Genomic DNA, 13894 nt, shown 5'->3' on the forward strand with positions numbered 1-13894 from the left:
CCAAAGTTGGGGCTGGGCCTGGAGGTGCACACTAGGCACAAGGAGGTTAAGGCAGGATTTCAGAGAGTTCAAGGCCAGCATGGGCTACGAAGTGAACACCATGTCAGTCATGGTGCAAACAAACATGAGAAAAACAAAACAAAATATTAAGGATGAAAACAAAACCATGAGCCGGGCAGTGGTGGCGCACACCTTTAATCCCAAAACTCAGGAGGCAGAGGCAGGCAGATCTCTGTGAGTTTGAGGTCCAGCCTGGTCTACCAAGTGAGTTCCAGGCCAGCCGAGGCTACACAGAAAAACTGGGTCTTAAAAAAACAAAACAACAACAACAACAACAAAAGCCATAAAATAACCTTCCAAACTGCTGGTGGCCATGCCAGAGGAGCAGCAGGTGGCAACTGTCTTCAGGGGATCGGCCCGCAGCAGCAGCAGCAGCAGCAGCAGCAGCAGCAGCAGCAGCAGCAGCAGCAGCAAGGGTGAATCTCAGACAGGCAAGGCTCTGAGCGTCCGCCCCAGAATTGTCTCTGGCTACTGCTGTGTCTTTACATGGCCTCTGACACAGAAAACCTGGCTTCCTCCTGTTAAGTCAGGATTTCTTAGTTCTGATGCCAAAGCATGAGCCATGCAATTTAAAACCTTAACAACCTGACTTCTTAAAATAAGAAGTCTCTGTTTGGGGGAGAAAGGGTTGCAGGAGCCAGAGGGGTCAAGGACACCACAAGAAAACCCACAGAATCAACTAAGCAGGGCTTGTAGGCGCTCACTGAGACTGAACCAACAGCCAGAGAAATCGCATGGGCCTGACCCAGGCTCTCGTCTACATGTGTGTGACAGTTGTGTAGCTAGGTCTACATGCGGAACTCCTAACCATGGGAGCAGGGCTGTCTGTCTCTGACTCGTTTACTGGATTTGGGAAACCTACTCCTCATACTGGGTCACCTTGCCCAGTCTTAATACACAGGGAGGTGCTTAGTCTTACTGCAATTTGATATGCCATGTTTTGTTGATACCCATGGGAGACCTGCCCTTTTCTGAACAGAAGCTGAGGGGGAGTGGATGGGGGATGGTAGGCAGTGGAAAGGTGTGGGAGGGTGGTAACGAGAGGAGGGAGGAGAAACTACAGTTAGGATGGGAAATAAATACATTTAATAATTTTTTTAAAAGTCTCTTTTTTTTTTTCTGAGTCACTGCTAAGAGATTCATTAACAGATGAAGAGGTGGAATGAAAAGTTATATTTTGATTATATTAAAAACTCTCCAGTGCAATAATAATTAAAATCAGTAATAAGTAGTTAAAATCCCTTTAAAATCAGCAAAAATATTTTAGCTTATTTTTAAATTTGGTTATTATTTATAAATTTATTTACTTGAGGCAGGGGCTCACTGTGTAGCCATAGCTGAGATCTCAAGCTCACAGAGATCTCCTGTCTCCGCCTCCCAAGTGATGAGATTACAGGCGGGTACCACCTTGCCTAGTTTTTTTAAATAACATATTAAAACATATAACATTATGTGTATGGCTGTGAGTGCACACATGAATATGGCATCCAAGGAGACCAGAAAAAGGTGTCAGGTCCCCGAGGGCTGGAGTTAACCGGATTGTGAGATGCTAGATTCCGGTGCTGAGGACCAAGCTTGGGTCCTCTGCAAGAGAAACAGGAGCTTTTAACAGCTGAGTCACTGCTTTAGTCCCAGGCAAAGAGATTTTAGTAACCTCTTCACTAGATAAGACCAGCCACAGGAGTCAGAAGCTCACGTTGTCAGGGAAATACAAATCAAAACCACAGGGTGCTAACACATGCTGATTAGAGCGCCCACATCTAAGCCAGTGAGGCTGAGGCTGGCAAGGGCACAGAGCACCTGGTCACTCCTGACCTCATTTCCCACCCCCCTCTCCCATCCCACCCATGAAAGCAGTTTTTCACGCACAGCATAAGGGAAAAGCAACTCCACCTCAAGAAAAACTTCCTCTTAGTGGTGCACCGGAAAGTTGCCTAAGAGATATTTAAACAGAGGAAGTTTTAGACCCTCAGTCAACTGCCCTGTGGGTTCCGCAGCCCAATACACTCGTGGGTGACATCACTTGGCAATGTCAGAAGGAACAAGACAAAGGAGGAAGCAGTGCAAAGGCCTATGAAGGCAGACAAACTCCAAGGAAGATCCTCGTGAAGCCAGTTGCTGCAGCCGTCTGGGGCCTCCCCATGGCTCATCTGGCTTGTCAGTTAGTTTGATTTACATCTGGAGTCAACTAACCCCAAGCTGCTGGGCACGCCTGCTGGGCGCGCCTGTGAGGGGCTGTCTCAATTAGATTATTTGAGACAGGAAAACCCACACCTTCTGGCACAGCCCAGATAAAAAGACATGGAAGGAGGCTTTGCTGGGTGCCGGCTTGCCTTCTCTCTCACTGGCAGGGTCATCTATTCTGGGCTGTGGCCAGTGATATAAACCCAATTTCTTCAGGATTCCAGTGCAAACCAGTAGCTCTTCAGGAATCTTTGAGGGCTCCAGCACAAGACTTGCAGTCTTTCTGTCAGGCCACAACCATTGTTGGGCTATCCCATATATACATATAAAATCTGTGGGTGCTCTCTGAGCTAATAATCCCATCCCCAAGAAGGGAAGGAAGGGTTACATCTTCCTTGAGGCAGACAGGGACAAGGGTAGAAAGTTCGGCTGGACTGTCTTCAATATTTAGGGAACAAAACCATCACACCCACCAGACGGCCCAGCTCTTGCACACCGAGGGGTTCGTCCCAGAGAAGTGAGCCCATGGCCATTCAAAGACTCGGATACAAACACTCAGAGAGGCTTTATCCAGAATGGCGCCAGACACAAACAGCCAGCATGTCCACCTTCATTGATGGACCAGCCACGACCTGCTAACACAGTGGGACAATAAATATGTGGACAAACATTTCTTGGATGAATCTCAGAAGAATCGTGCCAGCCAAAATAAGTTTGCCTTGTTTCGCTGCTTAGGCACAGTGTTCTATAGAATGAGTCTCCAGCGGGGAAAGGCAGATCAGTGGCCTGAGGTTCTGAGTTAGGGAGGAGGCAAGGAGGAGCTCAGATTCAACCTAGTACCAGCTTCAAGAGTTCAGAGGTCAAGACTTCTCAGAGTGAGCATTTTAAACACGTGTATCAGCCACACCTCTCAGCAAAGTCGCGGAGGAGAATCTAAAATGAAGGCTGATGCCTTCAGTGTTCCCAGCATTGGCGGGGTGGTCGTGCCCACTGGTAGAGGTGGGTGGACCTGGGACCAATATGCTTCTGGTCCTCTATCCCAGGCAGCCCTAGAACCCCTATGCGCACTACCCTGAAGCCTAGATGGACCCTCAGACTCCATCCTGTCCCCCCACCTGTGGCTCTGCTTCTTCCTCAGGGTTGTTGGCAGCATTGACCCACGAGGATGGAGGGAGCAGAAGCAGGGAGCAGGATTCAGATGATTGACAGAGACAGCCTTCCAGAAGATGACTTCAGTGACCAACCCTAATTTGTATTAAGTGTCACGGTCCTATCATAAGGCTTTGTATACGGCAGCAGGGTCCTACAGCAAAGCTCCTAATACAAATCTTAGTTATCATATGTGCAGCAGGGGAGGCTTCTAGCAGCTGACCGTGCTAAGGGTCACCCTAGAGATAAATTCAGGTTTAGAGACACCTTTCAGATAAGGTCAGCCCTCAGGGCCCAGGGACACTCTCCAGACAAGGGCAACAGAGAGCAGGAAGTTTAGCTGGTGGGGAGGGAGTCCCAGGCCAGCAAGCTTTGGGAAAAGCTGTCAAGCCATGGCAGGCTGCAACCTCTGACCAGGCCTCCCAACACCCACCTTCTCTCCTTGGCACTCTTTGGTGCATCAGCTCTTCACCCTCTGGAGGAAGCTCTGGACTTCTTCCAGGCATCTGTGAAGGGATTGTTGGGGGACATGGCTGCAGAGTCTCCTGAGAAAAACCCCAGGTTTCCAATGCAAATGGCAGAGAACATAAGGCCCAGGGGATCTGGGACCCCTCGGAACAGTCTCCTCCCCTTGTGTCTTAGGGTTTCTACTGTGGTGATAAAACACCATTGCTGTGGATTGCTCTGGACACTGTAAAGATTTGTCACTCATATTGGTTTAACAAAATGCTGATTGGCCAGTAGCCAGGCAGGAAGTATAGGTGGGGCGACCAGACTAAGAGAATTCTGGGAAGAGGAAAGGCAGAGAGTCAGTCGTCATCCAGAAGCTAAGGAAGCAAGATGAGAATGCCTCACTGAGAAAAGGTTACCAAGCCACATGGCCAAACATAGATAGAATTATGGGTTAATTTAAGTTGTAAGAGGTAGTTAATAATAAGCCTAAATAATAGGCCAAACAGTTTATAGTAATATAAGCCTCTGTGTGTTTATTTGGGACTGAATGCCATGGGACCTGGTGAGACAGGTGGGACAGAAACTTCCGTCTACACCATGACTAATTTGCGGAGGATAGGGCTTATTTCTGCTCATGACTTCCAAGCCATGCTTCATCACCAGGGGACGTCAGGACAGGACCTGGATGCAAGGACTGAGGCAGAGCCCTGGGGAAAGGCTGCTTGCTGTCCTGTCTTCCTCTTGTGACTTGTTCAGTTTGCTTTATGTGCAGGACGATCTGCCAGGGTTAGCGCTTCTCACAGTGATCTCGGCCCTCCCCCATCAGTCCTCAGTCAAGGCAGTGACCCTAGCCTTGCCTACAGGCCAGTCTCACAGAGACATCTCTCAAAAGTCCCTCTTCCTAGATGTCTAGATGTCAAGTTGACAAAAACAAACCAATCCACTTGACCCCTTGACAACTGACACACGAACACATATTTACTAAGCCATGACCCTTCCTTGTTCATCCCCAAGATAGCATATCAATATTGATATCACAATAAAAAACATTCCAGCTTTTTCAAGTCCCATAGTCTTTAAAAAATTCAAACACTTGAAAAGTTCAGTATCTTTAAAACATCTAAAAATATCTCTAATATTCCGAAGTCTCTACATTTGGGTTCCTCATGATCAAAAATAAGTTACATACTTTCTGACTCCAAGAGGAAAGAACCAGAACCCAGTTACTTCCAAACCAGAGCAAACCAAAGCCCAACACTATAAACCTAAGCATCAGCCTCTGTCTTCCCCCAAGAGCTTGCCATGCGCTCACAGCATGCCCGTAGGCCCAGGCCAGCCCCACTCCACAGCTGCGGCATCCTTGACAGTCATCCACGGTATTTCCAAAGCGCTGTGGTCTGCACTGTAATTGGGCTGTATTTTACCACCAGCCACTCATGGACTCCCTTCAGGGACTCTAACACTCCTCCATGGCGCCAAGCCTCAGCTGCTCTCCTTGACCCTTCAGGCCTTCAAAACCAGCACCACCTGGAGACCCTTACACACGAACAAATCCCTAAAGCGCTTCACGGTTGCACCCCTTTCCGAGCTCAACGTGAGACAGATAAACGGAGCGTTCTTGTGCAGCATTGGACCCAGCAAACCCTCACCGTGTGCTCGTGGGGGGACTTTAATGATTTCTGTTTTACAGATGAGGAATAAAGAGAGTGAGAGTGGGGTTCCTGGTCTCACATCTCACACACACCAGGCAAGTACTCCACCACGAAGTATGTCCACTCTGTTGTGGGTCCAATAAGCAACTCTTTTTCATCTTCCAGTACAGAAGCTCTACCCACAGTGGTCCCCATCTCTCACGTCTCTGCTCTGGCAATCACCCTGCTAGTCTATTTCCAAGAATTTGACAAATCTACATACCTCCTATGAGTGACATCGTATGTTTATCTGTCTGTCATTTCTTTTTATTAACCCAGGGTCTTACATATCCCAGGCTGGCCTTGAATTTACTGTATAACCAAGGATGACCTTGGGATTACAGGTTAGCACTACCACCTTTGGTTTTCCCGTGCTAGGAATTAAACCTTGGTGATGTGGACTTCCCCTCTGTATGCTATGTTTTGTTATCATTGGTTAACAAAGAATCTGCTCTGGGCCTATTGCAACACAGAATAGAGCAAGGTGGGAATTCCAAGCAGAGATAGAGGAGAAACGTGGGCGGAGTCAAGGAGACCCCAGGTAGCTGCCAAAGGAGACAGTTGCCAGAGAACCTTCCTGGTAAACCACGAGCCTTGTGGCAATAGAGAGAATAATAGAAATGGGTTAATTCAAGATGTAAGAGGTAGCTAGAAATACTCATGAGCTAATTGCCCAAGCAGTGTTGTAATTAACACAGTTTCTGTGTGATTATTTCAGGTCCGGCGGCCTCTGCCTACACCCTGGTACTGTGCATACCAGTCAAACACTCTGGAAGGATGGCCACGTCCCTCAGTTTCCCTTTTGTGTCTGGCTTATTTTACATAATTCCTTGAGGTTCATTCCTTATATGGATGTGTGTCAGAATTTCCCAAGTTTCCCCTTTTTTGTAAGACACCTATAGACAGGTGGCTCACACAGCATCGTGAATGTTCTTTGTGCCTCTAAAATGCACACCTGGAATCCCTGTTCTCAGAAGGGCTGAGGCACGTGGATTGTGAGTTCAAGGCCAGTCTGGACTACCTAGTGGTAACCCTTTCTCGGAAAACTCCCTACAAGATCTCCTAGAGCCAACCAAACATAAAAGAGATTCCCCCCCCCCCCCAGCGCCTAGACTAAGGGAGAGCACACTCAAGCCCACACAGTGGGCACCTGTGCTGACTCAGCATGGTCATGGAATATTAGTTTAAGATGTGTTGCTTTCATTCATGCTGGGGAATTTCGTTCAATGGTGTAAAGATATATTGCCTTGTTTTGTGTTGCATGTGTTTAACTCTGTGAAGTTGTGTTACTTTGCCTGCCTAAAACACCTGATTGGTCTAATAAAGAGCTGAATGGCCAATAGCAAGGCAGGAGAAAGGACAGGCAGGGCTGCCAGGGAGAGAGAATAAATAGGAAGGATGAGAAGGAGAAGGAGAGGACACCAGGGTCTATCCAGCCAGCCACACTGTCAGCCACAGAGTAAGAAGGAAAGAAAGACATAGAGATTAAAGAAAGATAAAAAAGGCAGAGAAAAAACATAGTTAAAGAGACATAGAATAATTTAAATTAGAAAAGCTAGCTAAGGTTGATAAGGTTGGGCATCCGAAGAAAGAATAAATCTCTCTGTGTATTTATTTGGGAGCTGGGTGGAGGGCCCCCCAAAAGTAAAAAAGCAAAAACAAAAACAAAAAATCAACTGTATAGCATTAGCGCTGCTCTGATGTGAGAAGCCCTCCATACCTAAAGATTCAGCCAGCCCTACACAGAAACTCTCTTTTACGTTTTACACGTTGATTTGTACTATGTTAACACCCGGACCAGCTTCTTTCTTATGACTGCTCCCTGCACCATTAACAGAGATTTACACTGCACAGGCATCCTAAGAAGTCCAGAGAAGATTGACATATGCAGGAAGTGCGTAGGGAATATGCAGTGTATGTGAGGGACACAGGGCTTGGTGCGGCAGTCCCGGGGCCATGCAGGGCTTGGTGAGGCAGTCCCGGGGCCATGCAGGGCTTGGTGCGGCCGTCCCGGGGCCATGCAGGGCTTGGTGCGGCCGTCCCGGGGCCATGCAGGGCTTGGTGCGGCCGTCCCGGGGCCATGCAGGGCTTGGTGCGGCCGTCCCGGGGCCATGCAGGGCTTGGTGCGGCCGTCCCGGGGCCATGCAGGGCTTGGTGCGGCCGTCCCGGGGCCATGCAGGGCTTGGTGCGGCAGTCCCGGGCCATGCAGGGCTTGGTGCGGCAGTCCCGGGGCCATGCAGGGCTTGGTGCGGCAGTCCCGGGGCCATGCAGGGCTTGGTGAGGCAGTCTTGGAACGAGTCTTCTGAGGATAATAAGGGATTTGCTCCATGGCGAGGCTGAGCAGAAGGTATGTCGCTGTTGAGGCCACTGGTCCTTCATGACATCCCACAGGGGGTCAGCATGGCTGCAATCGTATTTGCGGCCCCCACTTGCCTGGCTTTCTGTGGGAGACAGGGAAACATGCTGGGGGATGTTTGTGGGAAGGGAGAGGAAGCCACAGTCAGGGAGGGGAGGCTGGGACCTGCAGAAGGTGTCGAAGCTGTATAAGGTGGAGCAACAAGGGGCTTTGACCAGAGGGACTGGGCTGCCAGGGTGAGAGCACACACATCTCCCTTGGTGGTGCAGGGAGAAAGAGCTGTCCCCGGGTGACATCTGACCCTCTTCCAAACAGGTACAGCAGGTGTTTCTGGAGCTGCCCCTACAGGCTGACACACAACCTAACTTCCCGTGAGTCTTAGCTATGACTAGGCCCTGGCACAGGGGTGATTCCCTCCACAGTCACAGGTCACACCCCACCTCTTCACGATCCAGGCCAGACTCTCATTCAAGAAGTCTACCTGCTTCATGAGAGCTCTGGGCGGCTTTCAGGAATCCCGAGAGTGAAGAAGAACAAGCAGAAAAACTGTGGAACATGTGTGGCTAAAGGAAAGTTCTGCTAGAACGGAAGCTTTCCTTCCCCTCCACTCGGCACACCACTTCTTGGGATGCCCGGGGATGCCAGCTTCCTCCGTGGTGGGGAGGTCAGTGGTAGAGGAAGGGCCCGGAGCCCACTACACAGGGGAGCCAGTCTAAACCTAACCAGGAAGGTGTTCTGGGGGACCCCAGGAGGCCACTCCATTCCTTCCTGGCCAGGTCCTAGTCCTAGAATGCAGGGTTCAGTGTGGCCTGTGTCTCTCCCTGTGGGAAAACTTGCCTCTGATGCATGGGCCAGTGAGTCAGCCACCTCTGCCTGGGGGATTTCTTGGAAGGTGGTGAGCAAACCTTGCTCTCCTGCACCCTCTGTGAGGGTTGTGCCTGGCCCTGTGTAGGGGGAGATTGCAGACTGACTGACTGATGGCTGATGCAGACTACCCTCCCCTTCCCCTCCCCCACCCCCAGAAGTCTTAAGGACAGGGGAGGTTCCCTCCAATATTGCCCCCTGAAAGTTACTGGCAGAGGAGCTGGTCAGGGCACACAAGTTCTGGAAATGAGCTCATTGGGTCTGCAAATCTCCCTTGCCTGTCTGACCTGCTGGGGCAGTTGTTTCCAGCAGTGGCAGAGCTGATTCAAGCTGAGAGGCTTCCTTACAGTGTAAGGCAATCTTTTATTTGGACAGACACGTTGGGATGCCTGTCAGCGAGACAACAGGAGGCATTCAGATTGGTTCAGGCTATTCCTGCTTCTCCTTCACAGGCACCTGCTTATCACTTGCCCTTAGGGTCCCTCTCCTCCTCCTCCTCCTCCTCCTCCTCCTCCTCCTCCTCCTCCTCCTTCTCCTCTTTCTCCTCCTCCTACTCCTCCTCCTCCCTTGTCCACCCATGTCCTTCCGTGTTCAGAGCAGGCAGGAACAATGATGTTCCTGGTGTCCGGTGGCCGATTACTTGTGTAACTTAACTCAGAGGCTGCTGCTCCTGGACCAAGCTGAAGTCCAGATTCCTGACAACCTTTGTCCCACAAACCCTCGCGTCCAGAAGGCTGGGAGCCAAGGAGCGTTTGGCCTCACAAGTTCTGTTCCATGAACATAGCACCATTTACCCAGAAGCCTTACGCTCTGGGGTGTCCAGCACTGTAGAGAGGGAAGGCCATTCACTTAGAAAACAAAATGAAAGCTGTAACTAGCTCCTGTTTGCGGCTCTGGCTCCAGGGCCGCAGTACATTACACGTATCACCGAACGCCATCCTCACAAATTTTAGAAGTTATTACTGAGATTTGGGGCTATTTTTACCCCTTTATTTAAGAGACCTAAACCTCAGTAAGCCAGAGGCTAATTCTCAAACATGTCTGCTTGTCCCCAACCAGCGCTTCTGACTGCTGGTGTCTTCCTTCCCCAGGGGGAGGGCGCAGAAACGGAACACTGGGCCACCCCCCCCACCCATAACCCCAGATTTGGTTGGTCTGGATGTGGTCAGAGCCTGCAGCTCTTACAAGCTCCCTCCATGGCTGCTGCTGCAGGGCTCAGCCCCTGAGTGTACTGTCCTGCACAGTGCATAGGGTCCCAGAGCTTGCAAGATCTCTGCCCCAGGGCCTTGAGTACACTGTTCTGAGCAGTACACAGGGCCTAATCCTCCAGCAGACTGCCCAGGCCTCTCCCTCCTCGGCTATGGTCATTTCTTGGTCTTAATCCAGGAAATCAAGCCAGCGCAGCCAGGGAGCCCTCCAGAGGAGGAAGACATCGATACCACAGTCAGTCGATAAACCACTTCTAGGACAACACACACTCAACAGCTTGTAAAGTCGTTCCAGGCTTAACTTGAGCCAAGCTGGCCTCACTGGGCAGAGCTCAGCAGGAAATAAGACGGATGGTCTTGTACCTTTACCCAGCATGGCGGCTCTTGTCACCACATGGTTTTTATGGTTTCAGCTATGTTGATGACTGATGGCTTCTGTTTCCACCTGAGCAGACTCTTTCTTGTCTGATTCAGTCCCCTGCTGTGGGGCCTAACACCTAGAATAGTGGCCAGCATGTGTGGTGGGGACAGGAAAACGAATGGACAGAGTGAGAGATGAATGAAGAGATGAACAGCTGGGCGAGGTGGCACACGCCTTTAATCCCTGCACTTGGGAGGCAGAGGCAGGCAGATTTCTCTGAGTTTGAGGTCAGCCTGGTCTACATCTACAGAGTGAGTTCCAGGACAGTCAGAGTTACACATAGAAACCCTGTCTCAAGAAGAAGAAGAAGAGGAAGAAGGAGGAGGAGGAGGAGGAGGAGGGAGGAATAGGAGGAGGGGGAGGAGGAGAAAGAGGAGGAGGTGACTGGGAAGAGATGAGAGATGAAGAAGATTGGTTGACTAGAGCTGGGGTGACTTGTCCATGGCTCCTGGGAAACCCTGCCTCCTTCCCTTGCATTAAAACCCAGCCCCTCTGAGCCTGTGAAAGGTGTGGCCTGTGGGTCCCAACCTCAAATTCATCTGGACAGAGAAGCATTTAGCTGTCTGCTAGGGTTACTCTCACAGCGCTGCAGAGGTGGGTGTGGTGGGGTGGTTTCCACGACAGAAGTGTGGCTTCAAAGTCAGAGTGACAAGGACAGTGAAGGAGAATCCTGGACTTCTCCCGAGCGTGCAGTACTCTGCGGGCTGTCTCTGGTGTGGTGGTGAATATTGGCTATCCACGTGGCAGAATCGTGGTCATCGAGGAGACAAACCCCCGGGTATGTCTGAGAGAGCATTTCTAGACTGGATTAATGGAGAATGTGGGAGGCATCCCGTGGGCTAAAGTCCTGAAGTCCCGGATGCTGAGTACCAGCGTCCATCTCTCTTTGGTTCCTGACCACAGATGCAAAGCGCCAGCTGCCTCACTCTCCCGCTGCCATGTGTCCCCCACCATGACGGACTTAATTCTCAAACCATGAACCAGATAAACCCTTCCAACCTAAAGTCAATTTTGTCAGGTATTTTTTTTTTTCAGCACTTATACACCTGGCCTGTGGCTCCATCATCCCCACCTCGTCTTCCTCCTGTGTGTTCCTTCTCCGTGTGGTTGTTTCTGGAAGTCAACAATCATTCGGAATCCATCTGACTAAATACACCTGCACTCCCCCTGTTCTGAGTCAGGTCACACACTGAGGTCCTGGGGTCAGGACACCAAGAAATCTTTTTCTGTTGACAAGACTTTTACATCTAGGAGGAAGGTGTGTTGGAAGCTAGCGAGGGGAGGACCTAGGGAGCTAGCTCTCCAGAGACTGTAGTCCCTAAGACTGGGGTGTTCTGGGCAGTGAGCTTCCACACCCTGGGATTCCTGAGGCTGGGAGAGAAAAGCTGAAGGCCAATGGGACTAGGGTGAAGCCCCAGGCAGGTGTCACAGGTGGGAAGCCCAGTTCTCTAGGGTGGGCAGGGAGAGAGATGGGGGCAGGCTGTATCGATGGTCCCCAAATGCTGCACCCCTGGCAAGGGCAAACGCAGCCAGGGGAAAAAGTCATGCTCAAATTTCAGACTCCCCTTTCTGGAACTTTCCATCGTGGGTAAGATTACAACACTCTTGCCATGTCCTTCCTGAGGCACAGGGAGAAAAGAAGGTCTTTCTGGGGAATGTCTCCCTAGGTCGGGCCGGGCAATTGCCATCACTCCAGCAACTTTCCTTCATTTCCTTTTGTCTATTTCTTTCCATTTAACAAAAAGATTTATTTACTTACTTATTTATTTATTCTGTATGTATGAGCATCTTACCTGAGCCTGCTTCTGTGTCTGGGAACTGAGCCTGAGTCCTCTCCAGGAGCAGCCAGTGCTATTGACTCCAGCACACTCTGCACTTTTTTTTCTTTTCTTTTTTCTTTTTTAAATTGGAATAACCCGATGTATCTTTTTTTTATGTTTATTTATTTATTATGCATACAGTATTCTGTGTTTATCCCTGCACGCCAGAAGAGGGCACCAGACCCCATTACAGATGGTTGTGAGCCACCATGTGGTTGCTGGGAATTGAACTCAGAACCTTTGGAAGAGCAGACAATGCTCTTAACCTCTGAGCCATCTCTCCAGCCCCCACTCTGCACTTTTTAAGAACGCTTGTGGGTTTCTATTTGTTTCTGCTTTGAGACAAGGTCTATGTACCATATGATCGTAATAGTTGTTCCTCCACCTCCACCTCCCGAGTGCTGGGATTTCAGGTCTGTGCCACCATGCCTGGTTTGTGTGATGCCAGAGATGAAATCCAGGGCTTTGTGCATGCTGGGCAAGCACTCTGCCTGCCAACTGAGCCAGGAACTTTTCTTCCCAGGTCATCTCTGGAGGTGGGTTACCTCTAACCTCCACCTAGACCTTCCAGTGCCACACAGTGACCTGCAGGAAGGGAGCAGAAAGCTGTCTGTGAACAGGAGGAAACATTCGAACCTGACACCTGCCTGCCTGACCCTCAGCCTGCTTCACAATGGGGTCTGAGCACAGAAGCAGGGCGAAGTGTCCAGGGGGGACAAGGTGGTTCTGCCCCCCCCTCCCCCCCCCGCCTCACTTCCATCTGCCTCTCTATTGATTGCACCCTTGATAGTGAGCCAGAGAGCCTGGGCAATCCCCTGAGATCTGTGAACTGCCCTAGCTGCCCATGGAGGGGTCATATGAGCAAGGGGGAGGGGCCAAGACCATGATTGGAAGAACCACAGGGAGAGCTGACCCATGCTAGTGGGAGCTCACGGACTCTGGACCTACTTGGGGAACCTGTCTGAGACTGAACTAGGCCCTCTGAATTTGGGTGACAGTGATGTGGCTTGATCTATTGTGGGGGGCGCTGGAAGTGGGACCAGGATTTATCCCCAGCGCATGAACTGGCTTTTGGAGCCTATCCCTGTGTTGGGATACTTTGCTCAGCCTTGATGCAGAGGGGAGGGGCCTGGTCCTGCCTCAACTTTCTGTGCCGTTGACTCTCCAAGGATAGCCTTACCCACTCTGAGGAGAGGATGGAGGGCGGTAGAGGGAGAGGGAGGGATAACTTGGGTTAGTATATAAAATGAAAAATATAAATAAACAAATAAATAAAAGACACTACACCTGGATTTTCCACATGGCTTTAAGAAATCTGCCACTCGTGGGTTTTGAAAAGTTTCCAGTCCCTACCACAGTCCCTGAACCCTGAGGTCCGAAAACAGGCAACTGATTCATCTCCCACCTGCATTTTATCAAAACGAAACAGCAATTTTCGCAGTCTGAGGAAGCCAGGCCCTCCCCATCCCCCACCCTCCGCTACTAAAGCTCCTTCTGAGACCCGGTGATCTCCTTCTCCCAGGCCCTCAGACACCGAGCCACGGGGTTTGGGGAGTGAGCCTCTCAGAACAGCCAACCCTTGCCTCACCATTCTGAGATCAAACTGGGTCTTTTCCTTCATTTTCTCCCCCTGGTTTATTTCTTACAACGCCTACTTTGACCTTCCCTAGGGCTGGGCCCGTTGCTTT

The sequence above is a fragment of the Microtus oregoni genome, unplaced genomic scaffold (assembly GCF_018167655.1).
Source record: "Microtus oregoni isolate MIOR12 unplaced genomic scaffold, Mior012 000047F_ref0000412, whole genome shotgun sequence".
Lineage (NCBI taxonomy): Eukaryota > Metazoa > Chordata > Mammalia > Rodentia > Cricetidae > Microtus > Microtus oregoni.